This window comes from Thermobia domestica, chromosome 2 (assembly GCF_964235325.1).
Source record: "Thermobia domestica chromosome 2, izTheDome1.hap1.1, whole genome shotgun sequence".
NCBI lineage: Eukaryota > Metazoa > Arthropoda > Insecta > Zygentoma > Lepismatidae > Thermobia > Thermobia domestica.
Genome location: NC_137455.1, coordinates 285,456,782 through 285,475,032, shown reverse-complemented (window position 1 = coordinate 285,475,032; position 18,251 = coordinate 285,456,782). Strand labels below are relative to the sequence as shown.

General features: G+C 35.0%; 1 protein-coding gene across 1 annotated transcript in view; it reads right to left on the bottom strand.

Moving 5' to 3' along the window:
• The window catches only part of LOC145678538 (uncharacterized), a gene marked incomplete in the record, with an annotated part of 652,003 nt that overhangs the window by 525,717 nt on the left and 108,035 nt on the right, over window positions 1-18,251 (bottom strand).

Sequence of the window (18,251 nt, the reverse complement as noted above, 5' to 3'; positions counted from 1 at the left end):
GATACAAACCGCCTATATTCCATGTTTATACAGGTACACGGTGTTATAATGATAATTAATTATAGTAGTAGTAGTAGTATCATTGATTATTATGTTGTCTATGTAGGATACTTGAAGATAGTAGTACTTGGAACTACACAAAGGATTTAGCTCGAATTGGCTCGACTCGACTGGAAACTCGATCCGAATTCGAGTCGAGTTGGGGGAAATTTTTCGAGCCGAGATCTCAAGTCGAGCTCAAAGATGTCTGCTTCGAGTCGAGTCGAGTTTTAAAGAAAACTCGCTCGAACTCGCTGGTGCCCATTCCTATTGTATGCATGACGGGCATATAGAGTTCTTTCGAGGGGGATAGAACCATAAACATAATATATTTTAAAAAATACTTAGTTTCCTGGCTTTCTTCCCAGGGGGGGGGGGGAAGGGATGGTAGGTATCCAGCATTTCTTATAAGTACCTTATTTGAAATATGTAAAACAGTAACAAGTGGACAACACAATACACACACATCTTCTTATCTTCAGTTTTAATTGCTGATTTCAATTGCAATTAACAATTACAATTAACAATTACAAGTTTCAATTGTCAATTGCAATTAACAATTAAATGTTTCAATTGCACCCTTTGCAATTGACAATTAACAATTAAAAGTTTCAATTGCCTGGTGACCAATTAACAATTAACAATTGACGAAAATTTAATTGCAAATTTTATGATTGAATTCAATTGCAATTGAAATTAATTGTCAATTACAAATTGAAATCAATTGCAATTGAAATCAATTGCAATTGATTTTCAGAGCAATTACTTTCAATTGATTGATCAATTGCAATTGATTTCAATTGATTTTGCCCAACATTGCTTCGTAGTTAGCCCAACGCTTTGGTCATCTTTGCCCCAGGCTTCTTCAACTAAGTATCGAACAAAGGCTGATTGAAGCCATGAACATCACAACGAAAGTAGATATACAAGAAAGGTCTGGTCTCAGTTGTGACTGAAACCATGCCGTCTGGCTGACACATACAGTTGTTTCCACTAAGAATATAGAAGTCATTTGAAAGGTAGAAATTATGCATAACTGTAAGAAAATATAGAAACAAGTTTTGCTAGACACAGAAATGTTAACCAGGAAATGACCTGTATTCACAAAAATCAGAAAACGGCTAACAAAATATGAATACCGCATTTTACAGTATTCCCATACTTAAGTTTTTATGAGCACAATAATTTATAGTAAACATACGGATTAAGCTCCTCTGTTTACATCTATCAATTACTAAGTTAACCCATTATTTTGGTTCTTATGTAAACAGAATAGGTTCATGTATCAAACTTGTTACCTTATGTAAATATAATAATACATTGTAATACTTTTTCAATATAGTATTTAAATTTTAACAATGTGGTTATATTATATCAATATGGGCTGATCAATAAGAATGATCATAAATCGATATAACATAATTACTTGGTACTAATCCTCCACATGCTGATGATCTCTTTCAAAGTAGTCCCCATTATATGCAATGTACTTGTCCCAACGCTTTTGCCAGTCATCAAAATACCTTCTTCGGAGTTGTTTCTTCAAAGTTGGAAACAGAAAGAAATGAAGGTGCTAAAGCAGGGATATATGAAGGATGCAGTACACATTAAACGTTCATCGTTGCAAGATAGTCAATAACAACATTGGTTATACGGGACCTGGCGTTATCATGGTGTAGCATCCATCCTGTTTCTTTCAAATGTGGTCGCTTCCAATGAATGTGATTTTGGAGGATTTGCAATATATCCTTATAATACACTCTGTGACAGTTGTATGTGATGGGACGCTTTCGTACACCATGCCTCGAATATCGAAAAATGACATGACCATAACTTTGTTAGCAGAAGCAACAACTTTCGCTTTGTTGGGTGTTAGCGATGAAGGAGACTTCCACGCAGAATTCTGTTGCTTCGATTCAGGATCAAAATGATGAACCCTACTTTCATCGCAGTGATCATTTTTGACTGAAATATGGGATCGCTTCGCAGCTTTGATTTCTACTCCGAACAAATCTCCACAGCCATGCAGCTTTAAGATCAGAAATGAGCAATCCGGGAACCCACCTAGCACACACACGTGATATATGCCGTTTGTAAGCAGCGTATAAACGGAACCAAATGAAATGCCTTTTCTTAGCGCTACTTCTCATACGGTGATTCGGCGATTTTCTCACTTTCACAGCAGTGATGTTGATGTTCAGTTTCGTCAGAGCACTTAATAAGTGTCGGGTGCACTTTCCTTTGAAGTTGATTGTCTCCCGTCTTTAAAGTGTTTTGAACCATCTTCTCATAGTTCTATAGGGAAGAACAAACTTCTCATACGGCTCCTGTAACAATACGTACATATTCTTCAGCTGCTGTTTTTTTCAAGCGAAAACAGCATTCGATGCAGGCTACAATTCTTCGCGTGTCACTTCCATGTTGTCTTAGCCCTATATGAAATTGAAACTACGTTTGCTTGAAGGGCTATTAAGGTCACATTTTGGACGTCATGGCCTTCAAAGTGCTCTATCGATTTGTTACTTCTCCCACTGCACAGACGTGTTTCGTTTTTGTGACTTCTCTTATAAACACTGATGATTAAGTCTACGTTTATTGATCAGCCTACGTATATCGTGGTTATGTGTTTCGGAAATAATGATGAAAATATTTTGAAACCTCATAGAAAAAGTATGGTGTTATATTAAAAGATTATTATCTCAAGTAAACCTAATATCAATTATAGTACAAATTGTAATTTACGTCTTTTTATGTCATGGAACGAATTGTAAGAATGCACAAAAGCAATTTAAATACGCAGATTTCCAGGTTGTTGACAGAGTATTCTCGGGATGAGAGGCTGTGAACCTAAATACGTTTTGTATCTAGTCTCCTTCTAAGAAATAGATAAAAAAAACTACAAAATTGATATAGAGGAATTCGGGTTATGACCAAATAAGGTCAAAATATTTCCGTTTTTAAACATCATATTTGCTACAAACTATTTATAGACTTGTCGGATCTTCACGAATAAAAACATCCTGATTACGACTATAGAGATAATAAATATCTTATTTGATCTTACAAGGAGCGATTTTGAATTGTAAAACGCGTTTAGAGAATATGAAATGAAGAATATAGACCTTTGAAGATCTTTATTTTTTCAAAGGTGTTAATGGTAATATATATATATATATATATATATATATATATATATATATATATATATATATATATATATATAATGTTTGCTGAACTTATAGTTTTACTATATTAAGTTCTGACAATGAATCTTGTTAGATATTATAGAATTTATTAAAATATACGAATAGAATTTAATGAGAAAATTTGTTTACACCGTACATACCATAAAGACTGTCGATAGATATTATCACCAATATCACAACAAATCTAGTACTTCCACCTCTATATATATTCATTTCCATCCAAAATCCACAGCAACACATTCTTTCACATTCATGTGTCTTGAATAATATCGAAGAAAATACATATAGATTGTTATCAAACTAGTAGAGAACTGTGGAAAAATGCAATTTATCTTATTAGAGCAAGGTAAGACAACATTTACCCTCCTAGAAATGAAAATGCTTCGTCGTGGAAGAGAAGCGTGTAAGTCACAAATGTATCATAATATTGTACCATTAGTAAAGGAGTGTAGTATTAAGTGTCAACAATGAGAATGGAATGGGTTATATGTTCCATATTTCTGGCCTACAATAAACGTATGTTTCTAAAATATTGTTAGTGTAGAGGGCGGAAAAGTGGAAAAGAAAAGAAATGTATAGTCCATTCTGATGTTTATGAAAGAATGCAACAACCATCAGCGAAAATTAGTTAATGAGAATTTTGGAAAATTGTATCAGTGGTCGGATAAATATCTTAATCGTACATATTGCGCTTGATTATGTAAACTGCGTGCAAGTTAGTTTGCCAGAATTTGACCCATGAAAGCAATTCCAGCTTATCTGAATATCAGGAAAAAATGGTGCAAAGACCGACAGGGTCGCTGGTATGTTTTATGGTATAACAAATCGCAGCATAATTGTTATTGGCCATAAGCTGTACATGAGCTGATGACGAGATGCTGAATACACTATGTTCTTAGGTAACTAGTTCTCTCCGGCGATCTTGTTTTCTTATGACACCAGCCACTTCAGATACATTTATGCTAACTAAGCTCGCATGCACAATTTGGCTCTTTCTAAGTTCAGAGAGGTCTCCCACTGTACATAATAACTTTTTATAGAATAGAAGATGCAGAAGGTAACGTTACATACTACTAAGAACGGCCAGATGCGTCATACCCATCCTGAACGTTACTATCTCATACTCCTGATATGTTTCACACTACATATATTATTTTTATTTCTGTGATACCTATCTGTATGGGTTATACAAACATTACTGTTAGAAGCACAAGGCAATAACAAATTGAACATGATAGAGGATAGAAATATCAGAAAATAATTTTCATGGGAACAGAGAACAGTATCAGAAAATAACCCAGGAGATCAGAGAAAGTGACCAGAATACTATCAGGCAATACGAAGAGAGCATAATACACCTCACAAAATATAGCTGGCTTTGCAGTACCATGTCCCTTTATCTAATAAATCCATTGCCTTTGACGAAAATGTGCAAGATTCAAATCACATAAAATTCAACTATGCTGATGTATATGAAATTGAAACACGTAGGAAATACCTCCATCTGGTATCTTAACGTTGTGGTTGATATTTAATTCGTAAAATTATTTTGTTAGAATTAGTACTATTGTAAGTAAAATTTTGAATAAAACAAATATATCGATACTTCCTCAGTGGTCACCGGGTTTGTCTATTTTCCTTATATTTTACTTCAAACCTATCTCTACATGAACTACTGTAATTATATAATTCTTCTTTAAACTCTTACTATATCTTGTTACAATCATCTCTCTCAACCTAAATCTACAATCTTCGAAAGTATGTATAGGGTTGTCCATAAGTCTTAGTACAGTGGATTATTTTGGAAACAAACATGACTAAAGCAAATGTAAGTAGTGGAGAGCGGACTTGGGTAAAGGAGCTAGTGATTGATGCGTGGTGAATGGCGGTCATCTTGATGGCCGCCATCTTGGATCCAGGTTATTTTTTTCAAATGGGAAGGTAGGCATGTGATACATCAATTTACACTGCTTGTTAGAGGGGAATACAGCCCCACAAGCAGAAATGCCTTATCATATCCCGTTCCAAAGTTATGACGCTCCAAAATCCCACCTACAGGATGTGCTCCACATGGAGCCCGTCCATTGTAACACACAACCGTAGTCTCTTAATTCAGTCCTCCTGAACCCGTAACAACACAGCATAGATGCTGCTATCACAGGCGTCCTGAATACGTTCCTGCAGGTGTGCAACGTATCGAATCTTCTCCTGATACACCAGGTGCTTTAAGTGTCCCTATAGAAAATCCAAGGGAGTGAGGTCCGGCAAACAGGCTGGCCACTGCACAGGGTCTCGCGACCGATCCAACGTCCAGAAAATTGCAGATCCAAACATTCCCGCACAGAAGCGCATAGTACGTTGGGGCACCATCTTGCAGAAAATATCGCGGCAAGGTGGCATCAGGTCGGAGAAGCAACGGAAACACTGTCATGTAACATGTCCAGATATCAGACACGATTTAGGATACCAGGAATGAATATAGGGTCCTATGATCGACGAGTTCCATATGCCAGACCACACCATGATACGAGTAGTGGTATATCTCTGCAACGATAAGAAAACCTGTCAAAATTGGGGCGTGTCGTCTTTCTTGCAGCGTTAGTGCCATGTCGCTCTTCCTGCAAGGAAACAAAAAGCAGTCGACTTTGGGTCGTCGTTACTTTGGAATGGGACATGAAAAAGCATTTCTGCTTCTGGGACTACATTCTCTTCTACAACACAGTGTTAATTGATATGTCACATGAATATCTTCTTATTTAAAAAAATAACCTGGATCCAAGATGGCGGTCATCAAGATGGCCTCCATTCACACGCATGCATCAATCCTTAGCTCCTTTACCCAAGTCAGTCCTCCGTTAGTCAGATTTGCTTTAATTATGTTTGTTTCCAAAATAATTCACTGTACTAAGACTTATGGATCACCCTGTATTTTAATTAGCTTCCATTTCTGTTTACAGATAATATTGTTTAAGAGACTCTGTACAACGTAGAGATGTTAAAGGAGTATAGGCTTAATTAATATTATCTGCGAAAGTCATCTACGTAACATAACATTCAACATAGAATAGATTCTGACACACGTCTAATACTAATCAAAGTATACATAGTTTTACTTTCATAGCATTTATGTCCTTTACTTGACAATTACATGCTTTATTATTTTTCAATAAAGTTTGGTAAAATGAAGTCTAGATCTATTTTTGCATTCGGATATATTTAACTTGTTTCTGCTAGCAGTTTTCATTTATCCAATATTTTCAGTATGGAATATGTTTGAAATAACAACTTTCTGGAGAACTAGTTTGTAATTTCTTATTTCATAAGTTTGGCATTGGGTTCCTCCTTGTTTTTCAATTACCAACAGTATTAAAATTGGCAGAAGTATTTTTCACAGCATGATACGATAAAGATAAATCAGTTGAAAATCATGATGCATTAGTGAAATGTAGTGCCATTTGACAAGAAAGTAAATGTGCACTCCTTCCTGAATCTTGCATCCATGCACCGACTGGTGTGGAGAATACATATATTAAATCAGTAAAATCTGTAGTTTGGATCGGAGATGCAATGAAAGTTTGAAGCTCAAGGTTAGATGGACAGGAATTTTAAATACAAATTATGCAGAGCAAAAATAAGTGACAACAACAAGAAAGAAACGTGAAATGATCTATGGAACGGAGGAAACTGGAATAGAAGATTAGAGGTAGTTGCGCAAATTGGATGTATCTGTAGACAAGTCAAAAAGAATGCATTTAGTATGATGTATTTATGATTTACTGGTTAAGGTAAAATACTTTCGATCCAATTAGGCAATTGGAATCCATAGAGCGTACTATTAATTTTCAATTATACTTTTGCAGTTGCTTATAGACCCTGCCAAATGCTTTTATTCATTTACGAGAAAGTAAGACATGATATTGTTATTGACGATGAAGTTATAAAAATGAAGAACAAACGTCATCTTGTAGGTTGAAGATTAAATCATTACGCAAAAGAAACATAGTCCTTCGTGTGATATGCAGAGGTTGGTTCACTTATGTTAAGCCAATCTGAATCAGCCACTTACCTAAGAGATGCCTTGTTATCATCAAAAGTTGTGTTCGATCAGCAGGCTACCTCTAGTGACTATTGCCCAGCATCAGAATTTCATTACAAGAGATTGCGTTGCAGCTGTGCTGTAGATATTGCATCCCACTCCTCTTTGTAGGCTGTCCACATGCAGGAGATGGTGTGGACTCAACGATGGGACAGGCATCACTAGAGAAGTCTGACAGCACAGTAGTCCACTAGGCTGGCATCTGTATTCTTGACAGGAGTAAGTGAATTGCCGAAATTCTACTTTCCTCTTCAATACCACGGTAGAATTACAGCGATGATTTTTCCATGTAACTTGATGCCTTGTCTTTGCAGTTCAACCTATTACACGTCTTGTCTCTAGAAGGCTAAGAATACATGCTTGTACATTTCAGTCATGACATGAGTTAGGTAGTATGCATCATTCATTTTGGCATTTCGCCCAACCATTTGGAGACACAGTTTAGCCTATTACGGGAAATCAACCACAGTCATGAACTCTTTCGGAAAACAGTTTTGGCTACTTGCGTCGGTATGGTGGACAAAAAGGAACTGGTTCATATTTTCCCTTAACGCTTTTTACTGTAACTGAACCTACAGTGTCTAAAGGGTCACAAGGGTTCTCCTACAACCTTGTAAGTTTCAGCGGCATCAGGCTACGCTCTCTACTCACAATGCTCTACATCATGACAAAAGAGATGTGGGAATGTCAAGGCAATAGGTTGCGCATAGGACCTACAGTTGGTTTAATATAAGTGAATTCGGTTTAATATAAATTAATCAAGATTCTTAGTTTATATTTTGAAAACAATGTAAGTTACATTTTCAATAAAAATTTAATATAAAGAAAAAACCAAACTACTATATCAAGGTTAAAATGAATCATAATATAGTATAAATACACACTACGCAATATAAAGGATTTAAACAGATAATGAAAGTAGCTGGCTATTGATGTCGGGAAGTCTCATATCGTGAAATATGTGATAGAAAGAATGGTGCACGGTAACGGAGGATAGGTTATCAAAACACACAATGAACAGTTGCAAAAGAACTAACACTAGCACTGAAGTTTAAGATACAGTGATTAGTAAACAATTTTAGGATTTTAGTAGTTAGAAGTTAATGAATCTCTCCTCTAGTGACATTCTAGGAATCTTGCGATTGGGCTTCTGATAACAACAATACTCTAGTAATGGAGTAGTTGGTCTTTAGCTTGAAGAACTTATTTGAACATGACTTGTGTATCTTACATCGATAGTACAATTAATAAGATTACTTAGCTGAGTGCAATGTTGTAAATTCAATACAAGATACATAGTAATCCATTTTTATACTGATATTATCATTTGGATCAGAAGTAAACCTTGAATTTGAAATCCTACTTGCTTGTAAATGGGAATTATTACTTCAGTTTAAAAACAGCTTCTCCTTGTCTGCACAACTTCAATTATTTCTCAGGACTATTTTGGTCTCTGGTGTTAATGCTTGTAAAAAGTATGCATGCACGATATATATGCAGAGAATAAGAATACGGGTAATGCCAATTTTCCATACTAGTAATCAGATTAAAATATTTAGTGAATCCACAATCAAAATTTGCCGAAATGAATTTACACCTCATTCACACGTACATTTCACAAAACACAACCAAAGGCGTCTGCACCGCCGTGTTAATTAAAAACCATTTATTTTAATACCTACTGATTAGACCTATATCTTTGTTACTTACTTTGAATAGGACGCTAATAATACTTAATTATAGTGTCAAACCTATATTAGAATAAAACCATATTTTGTTGTATGCAATACCAATTAATATGCATATTATACTTAAAAGATATAACTTTGGACACGACAGGATAATCAAAATCAGAGAAAGTGTTACATTTATATTATATACATTATTACAGTTTTTTATTTTTGTGTACGACAGAAATATTTTAAAATTTTAACTTGTTTAAGCTGCCTTATTCGTATATTGTTTAAGCAAGTGATCCTTTGCCTCATTAATTTCAACCTCAAACTATAGGAGTACCTTTATAATTTCCAACAAAACACACGCAGGAAATTCTACACAAATCACAGTGTGTTTATTATATATTAAGAAAAATATATTAAATGGAAGTGACAAGAACGCGATCCCAGGTATTGGTTCACATCTATTGCAAGCAATTAAGAATATTGGAAATTCTCAGAAAAGAGCATGTATGACAAAATTGTATATTTTACCAATATTATCATAGAATTACCATTTAAATTTTTTAGAAAGTTTAAGTATGTCCTGATATTTCATTGATTTCACCTGCAAGAGTGAATATTATTTGAAAAGTCGAATAAGTAAATAAATAAATAAATCATGTTATGTTAAAATCGAAAAATATTTACTAAAGTTATCGTTAATTTTTTTAAGACTGGAAGAAATAGCTCAGTATTTTTCGACTGATTTTAAACGAAAGTAAGAATAATGACTATAATGTCCTAAAATGTATACGTCATATTCTACGAGAATCTATTGTTTTACGAAAGATACATTGGATTGTTTTAAAAATTTTTAATCTATGCCACATAAGGGAACTCAACTGTTCATGTTGGACTGATTTCACTCCCATACATAGACAATTAGTCAATTATAGAGAATTAGTCAAAGGAAATATAAAAGATACTCAATCAAATTAAAAATAATTAAAACTAACTTGGAACTCTAGAAAAGTTAAAGGGGGCTGGTAATACTTTTTTTCGCTCTTTGCTGGTTTATCTCCATGAAGAGTAAATGACTGTGAAGTCTTGTAGAAAATATAGGAAATATTACATTAAGACCAAACAGTTGTTACGGAAATTATCACAGCTCCTTCATATGAATTGTAGCCGGGAGTATTCAATATCACAAAAGGGTCTGAATTCACCGTTCATTCTTCAATGATTTTAATCCCAAGGACTGGGTATCATGAAAAAGAGTAAAATCTCTAAAAGAGATTGGGATCAGGGACAAAAAGAAAAATCCACTTCTGTATTCTCACTGATTTTGAATTCTTACAGAGAAGTAGAAAAAAATCAAAAACAATTGAACCAGAATCTAACAGATTTTTAACAAAAATGTCGTGGAAGATATTTGTTTTTAAAGTTGAGAGAACAAATTCACAATTTTATTTATGAAACATTGTCTACTGAATATAGTCAGCAACAAAAGTAGTTGAAGCAGAGACTGCAATAACTCCATTACGTCAGAGCCAGCACTTTTGTTACGATCACAAATGACTAGACAGGTTCTCTCTAACTTACAACTAACGTTTGTAGTGGTTGCTAGGTCTGTGGAGCATTGAAACTGATTTTCCTGTGAGATTGATGAATGGAAACAATTTTCCAGCTTAAAAATGTTCTCCAAAGTTTATCGTGCTGTCTAATGAGTGTCATATATCAAAAACACTCGAAAACCACTTTTCGAAGCAGTGTTGCCAGTCTTTTTTTCAAGTGTTGAAAGTTCATTCTCGTAACCCACTACAGCTTCTTCACGGCTCAAAATCTCTTCCCACGCATGCGATCTTTCATCCTGGGGAACAGAAAAAGTCACACGGGACCAGGTCAGGGCTATACGGCGGATGAGTCAAAAGTTTGACTCCGTAGATTCTAAAAACTGAATTTTGATGTTGGCAGTGTGTGCGAACGCGTTGTTATGATGAAGTAGGATCCCACGCAATCCAGTTCTTGGACGCCGTTCCCGAAGCTTCTGGAACACTTTTGTTAGGCAAACAGTGGTGTACCACTGAGCAGTAACAGTCCTTTGTTCTTCAACTGGAACCGTTGCAACATGGCCAGATTTGGTGAAGAAAGTTGCGACTATCTTCTTCCCCAAACTTCGCTGTCGCTACACTTTCGTGGGTGGATTTTCGTTTGGAAAGATTCAAACTGTTGCCTGACGTATATTTTCAGAGTCAAATTGATAAATCCAAGCCTCATCACCAGTAACAATGTCAGAGACGCGTCGAGAATTGCCTCCATCAAATCTTGCAAGCATTTCTTCACACCATTTAACACGCATGCGCTTCTGCTGTTCAGTCAAAGTGTGAGGCACCCAACGAGATGAAACCTTCCTGAGCCGAAGATGATCATGAAGAATTTTTGTTACTGCTGGTGATCCAATGTTCACTGTAGATTCAGTATTCACTGTAGATTGAAAGTTGTTCGATGATTTTCTCGAATCATTTGTTCCACAGCGGCAATGTTTTCATCTGACACAGATGTTGCCGAACGTCCAGCTCTCTCTTCATTTTAAGAGATATCCGGCCTCTTCTAAATTCACCAAACTGCCGAAAAATTGTAGCGTGGGAAGGTGCAAGGTCCCCAAATGCTCCCTGCAAACGGCCAAGGCTTTGTGTCTCGTTCAAACAACTTTTGAAATCGTAAAGGATCATTGCCCGAAAATGTTCACTTTCGAGCTGTATTCTAGACAGTCGAATACTGTTCACATCGACAAACAAGTGAAGGCGATACGGCCACGCCGATAAGCGAGGTGCGTTGAAACTTGCTTCGCTTCTTTGCTCTGGATACCACTACCGAACGCAATTGTTGGAATTCAAATACTGTGCCACAGCAATGTGTATCTCAAAACTTTCGTAGTGACTCTCGCAGTGCAGAGGGTCAAAACTTTCGTAATGTAAAGTGAAAACGTGTACAAAAAATAAAGCCAAAGTACCTAAAGAACGGAGCGATATAACGAATACCCTATTCATGTGGTCTAATAGTACATTATCCTACCCCACTCCAATGAATGTCGACAGTAAGGTAGCCCAGTTGAATTCGTAAGAAAACATGACCCGTATCGATATATCTTCACTGTATCGTACATGTTTCTGATATGAGACCACAAACACCAAGAACAGCTCTTGATGTCTTTTTTTCTTCAAGGATATGCAGGTGCAATGAACGCATTATTTTTGAATCTGAAGTAGGATTTTCATCATAATTAGTGTAATGGCAAAACTTTATTTACAATGTATTTCCGTATGTTACAATGTATTAGATGCGTACAAATGTGCGTCATTTAAGAAGCTTAACCTAACGTAAGCTTAACCTAAAATTGAAGCCTAAGAAGTTCAATTTTATGTACGTTCATGTCCAAAATGATTGTTGCATATTTATCACTGTATTTTCCTAGGAATATAATTTGATAATGATTTTGCATGGTACTTTTAATACTGATACTATGTGTATGATCGGGAAATGTATATCTGTGGTAAATTTCATTGGGAAAGATTTCACAATACGAAAATTAGAATGAAAAATGAAATCTTTTCAGTTTTACGTCCCACGCTTATGCCGGTTAGGCTAAAGGAGACGGTGGTTATGAGGAATGGTGGAATGAAGAAAGTGGGAGGAAACGGGAGAACCCCGAGAAAACCCACGCACACGGTATTTGTCCACCACAAAGTTTACTTGGCGGGAGCAGGGTTTGAAACCGTGACCCCATGCACCAGAGGTGAATGCTCTACCATTAAGCCACCGCGGCCCTGAAAATTAGAATGAGTAAAACAAAATGTTGGTAAATGGACAAGAAAGTTTTATTTTCGTTTTATTGTTCTAATTTACTGTTCTTTTGACATGAAATTCACTAAATGCATGTCTTTGCCGATTATATATACATTAACACTAGAAGCTTGAAGCAATCATTTTGATTGCTTCAAGAAAAATGATATCGGATCACTTCTTTAATGTTTACCGTAAGGCCCTAAAATTCGTTGACTTTTACTATTTTTGTGTCCACTTATTGATAGTAGTAATAATAAGTTTGTGTCTCTTCTTACATGGGCGCTAATGTCACTTATACCTAGAAGCACGAAGCAGTCATTTTGACTGCCTTATAAAGAGTATGGAAAATTAATATTTCTGTTTGTGATTTACAGATTCTGCATTAAACACTCTTTGTTTCTAGAGAAAAGACAAATTAAAACCTTTACTGATTGCAGTTTGAGACAGAAAAAGTTAAGATAACTTACTCTTTTATTAGTTATATTGCGATATTCAGTTCCAACTTTACAAGATTATTTCATTGTTTTAATAGATATCTCCCAATCTTTTAAGATCGACAGACAAATTAGTTCAGCCACATGCGGCCAATATCTGCATATGTAGTTGATTGAGGTGGACTATGTACATGTGACATTTTACGATGAGACCCCAATAAATACTTTGACTTTTACATGGTCTCTCAGAATATGAGTCTGAAGAAAACAATGACAATTTACAAGATTCGAGTGAATTGGATGGAAACTAGAGTGATTCTGAATCTGAAGAAAACATTTTATATTTAAGTGATGTAGAAGAGGAAAACAGTGATGGAAAAGACAAAGCCAGTAGTTGTGCCAGTTTTATTGCTCCAGATGAAACAATATGGACAAAATTCGATTTAGGACAAGGCCCTACAACTAAGCAGAATATTGTTCGCGAAGTTCCAGAACCGAAAAAGTTTGACAAGTAGCTAGTGCCTGAGGAAGACTGTAGAATGTAGTAGTGTTTTTGTTTACTATTTGATGAATCAATGTTAAGGCATATTCTAAAGTGCACCGTGCCTGAAACACATAGGTGACTGAAGTTAACAACCTGGATTAACTCTTTCAGAACGACAATCTTATTTGATCCTTATTACTTACCGAGGTGCTACTGGTGCTTCAGCAGTAAAAGAACAACCGGCCCCCCAATTTGTAGGAAAACAATGAGTATGAATAGGTTCGGTTAAGTAAAAAGGTACTTGAGATTTGCTGAACAGGCAGCAAAATCTGTAAGATTTCAAAAGGACAAATTCGCACTCACGTCTAAACTGTGGGATGCTTTTATTAAGAACTGCATAAAATGTTACAAATCACGTGGCAACGTGAAAGTTCAAGAGCAACTCTATCGCACGAAAGTCAGATGTCGATTTCTGCAATAAATTTTTCAAACAAAAACCAATATAATTTGTCATCAAATTCTGGTTACTGGCCGACTTACAATCAAAGTATATCCTTAATGGCTTTCCATATCTGGGCAAGGATTTGGTAAGTTCTGTTGCGACACAGGTAAATTTACAATGTCTAGTTTGATAAATCATTTTATTAAAATAGGAATAAATGTGACATGTAATACCTTCTTCACAACAACTAAACTAGCTTAGTCCCTTAGGGCTAAAGGTGCTAATTTAGTTGGGACAATAAAACAAATAAGAAGAGAGCTTCCTAAATGTAGTGCACCCTAAGACGACAAGACCTGCATCGCTGTGGTGTTTACCGCGATCAGAGTGGTAATACATTAACTGTCTACAAATGTAAGAGGAAAAAAGTGTTTGTGTGTTGAGGTCGATGCATAAGTCAATGTCAATTTCCGCGATACCAAAGAAAAAACCCAAAACTATAGCACATTACAATGAGATGAAGTTTGGTGTATACATCGTTGGATCAACTAGTAAAGAAAGACACAGTGAGATTTGCGTGTATACGCTGCCAAATGTACGTTTTTTTAATGTATTTGGTTTGTCATGTTTCAATTCCTGAATAATATACAAAGAAGATTCCTGAAAGAAAATTAGTAGGTTAAAACATTTCCAATGTTTGGTCGAAGAGTTGATAGTTAATGTCATTAATGACAATGAAAGTATATCTGAAGATGAGGGTGTTTTTTTCACACACAAGCGAAACCAATATCAGGTACGATTTTGTAAAAACAACCGACATATGTTTCAAATATCTAAAGTATGTCTGTGGAAAATGTACTGCAGAGATCCGATAAAAGGTTTGTTTTGGTAATGATCTGCTAAGAATATATTTTTGAAAAATATCATAGCAAACGTTATTTTACAATAGACATTTAATATCTAAGAGTTGACAGTAATCTTTAATTATTATTTTCATTATTTTAAAAACACTGATATTAAACTTATTTTATTCATAAATATTTTTAATATTACATATTGATATGCTTAATGTTTATAAATAAAAGTAATAAAATAAATAATATGCTATCTAGGCTTACTTGTAGATGTATCTTATTGAGAATGCCCACAAAAACAGTCATCATGGGTCACCATTATTTTGTATTACATTCAGAAACGGAAAGCAGTCAATTTGATTCGTTCGTGCTTCTAGTGCTAACATTATAAGAAATACCGGGCAAATTCGTCATCAAATTATATTCCTACAACAACATATTTATAGATATGAGACAATAATTTTGGACATGAGTATACCTTGTTATTGAGCATTCAATTGGTGTCCATGCAGGGGGGCATAGATGCTCAGTGACAGAGCACTTACTTCTGCTTTAGGGTTCGTGGATTGATTACCAAACAATGAGTTTATATGGGCAACATCGTGTACATGGGTTTTCGTTGGGTACTCCCTTCCCACGATTGTTCACTTGCCTTAATCACTCTTTGCCTAAAGGGAATAAGTATAAGATGTTAAACTGGAAGATTTCATTTTCCTAGTCCATAGAATAAGTTTATAAGTCTAATTTTCGTTCATATGTTTTATTAAATCTTAATGGCATTTCAAGTGATAGTAATCGCAATCTATCATAAAGCTTTATAATTGAAATTTCAAATCATTTCAATTTATTAAGAGAATTGGCGATTACAGAATTTGACCTTTTATCACAATATTTTGTATACGTAAATGCAGTCCCAGCACACAAAAGTAATGATATATTATGTAAACAAGGTATTGAGAGATCAAATTCTGTTCTCTTGACATCTGGAAGGGATTTTAGCATCACTTGTGACACTATTACCTTCAATAATATTTATTCGTGTTCTGGCAAATAATTGATTGACATAGAAACAGTTTTCCTTAACTTCAGTTCTCACATGGTTTCTCAGTATTCTGACTAACATAGTGCTTCCGGGCAATTGTAATGTTGTATCTTGAGTAAAAGACTCCACCAGGAAGTTTATTCCATCATCTGCACTTTAACAAATCCCTTATTCCTCTCTTCTCCAGGATATCTGCGTAGAATATCGAAAACATCTAAAATTCACTTCCAAACAGCTAAAATGAATAGCTGGCAGGACAGCTTTTAAGAATATCCTAATTTGATATTCTTCATCCCCGATATTAACTTGATGGTAATATCATTCAGCGATCATTGCACACTAATTTAGATATGTAAAATCTTGCAAAGTGTGTCTGTAACCGATGGTGAAACAGCTTGGAAACTGAATTGTCAGTTGCTTACTGACGCAGAAACGAATTGCTAATTTCACACAAAATGGTTATATTGGCTCCACGTATGTCACAATCTACTCGACACTAAATGACTGGTGGGTCAAATATGAAAGTATAAGACACGAAGTATTTTTTCCCAAATGGCAAGGAACTGAAAAGAAACGAATAGCGAGAAACACTATAATATCTTTAAAGAGCGCTTCAGGAAAGTTAGTTCTTGCCTAACTCTCTGCAAAATATGACTGTAATTCACGAAACAAAGACGTTGATATAACACATTTATGATAATGGCATTCTAAAATATACTAATATGTTGCAAGACGAAGCTTATCAACAACTTGAAGAACAAATTACACTTTATCACTATATACCATAGCTTAAAGTCGGGTTTACTAGTCGACTGACATCCTGATTCAAGTTAATCTCACACTTATGACATTCTCTGACATTGAAACAGTATTTTTCATCATTAAAATACCTTATGTGTTACAACTACAAACCCTCCAAAAATATCAAGATTAATAAAATACCCAGTCCGGAAAGTGCCGGTAGATGATAATCGGAGTATAATTACATTAGTACCGTGAGCACATAAGGATTCCGAAACATGTATTTTGAATACCGCACATAATAGTTCCTAAGTGCAGTTTTGACCAGACTACGGTAGGTCCGATAATTTTGAAGCAATGGAACTCTATAGTTCATTTTTTCATATTTTCGGCAGCCTGTAACTCCGAAAGGAAGCATTTGTGCACCCAGTTTGGTCTATACTTTTTGTCTTATCTTGGTGTCGGGAATCACCTCCCAAATGTGGCCAGTGATGTTTTAAAATCCCTATATATATATATATATATATATATATATATATATATATATATATATATATATATATATATATATATATATATATATATATATATATCCTAATACGTATCTTTTTAAACGTTATGAAGCATATGATCGACAACAATTATGTTTCGCTTCTTAGTTGTCAAGGAACGGGAAACTTCCAATTTATGTGGATTGTAATTCTTTTCGCTGCAGTAGAGGGATACTGTGACGATGGAAACCTTTCATCTCACGCTCAATCATATTATGATAAAACACATTCCTCCTTTATCAAATACATGTAAACAATTGTTCATCGTCTCTTATTACAGTTTTTTCTTTATAGAGATCAATAGTAATCCCAGAGATAATAATAAATTTTTAGAAACTTCAGATTTGAATAGATGAATACTAATGGTATCTTTCTTGCGAGCCGATTCTAAAGCACCGTTTAGCGTCAGATGAACCTCTTACTATCTGTGAAATTACCATTATACCGGTTTTCATTGTTATATAATATAATTTAAAATAAAATGATTGCTGAGCAAAGCAAACTAATTTAATGTTATGCAACTAATATCTTGTGACAGATTGTCAGAAGATATTGATTTTATAATATTAAATTCGTGAGCTTTGCTCAGTGACTAGTTTATTTTTGATTATATTCATACAACTTTTGAGCTATGGTGATCAAAACTAAAATCTGAAATAATTGGTCTTAACCACTTCCGCCTTCAAGAGGTGATTAGCGGAGGATATGGAACCAATCTCGGGACAATGAATCGATTCTAAAAATATCGCTGCTCGTGATGTTTCCTATCGCTTTGCTCCATAGAGATTGATATGGAAACTAGATATTATTGATTTTCTACTACTTCAGTTAGGGTTAGAGTTTGTATTTGTTCTTGTGACT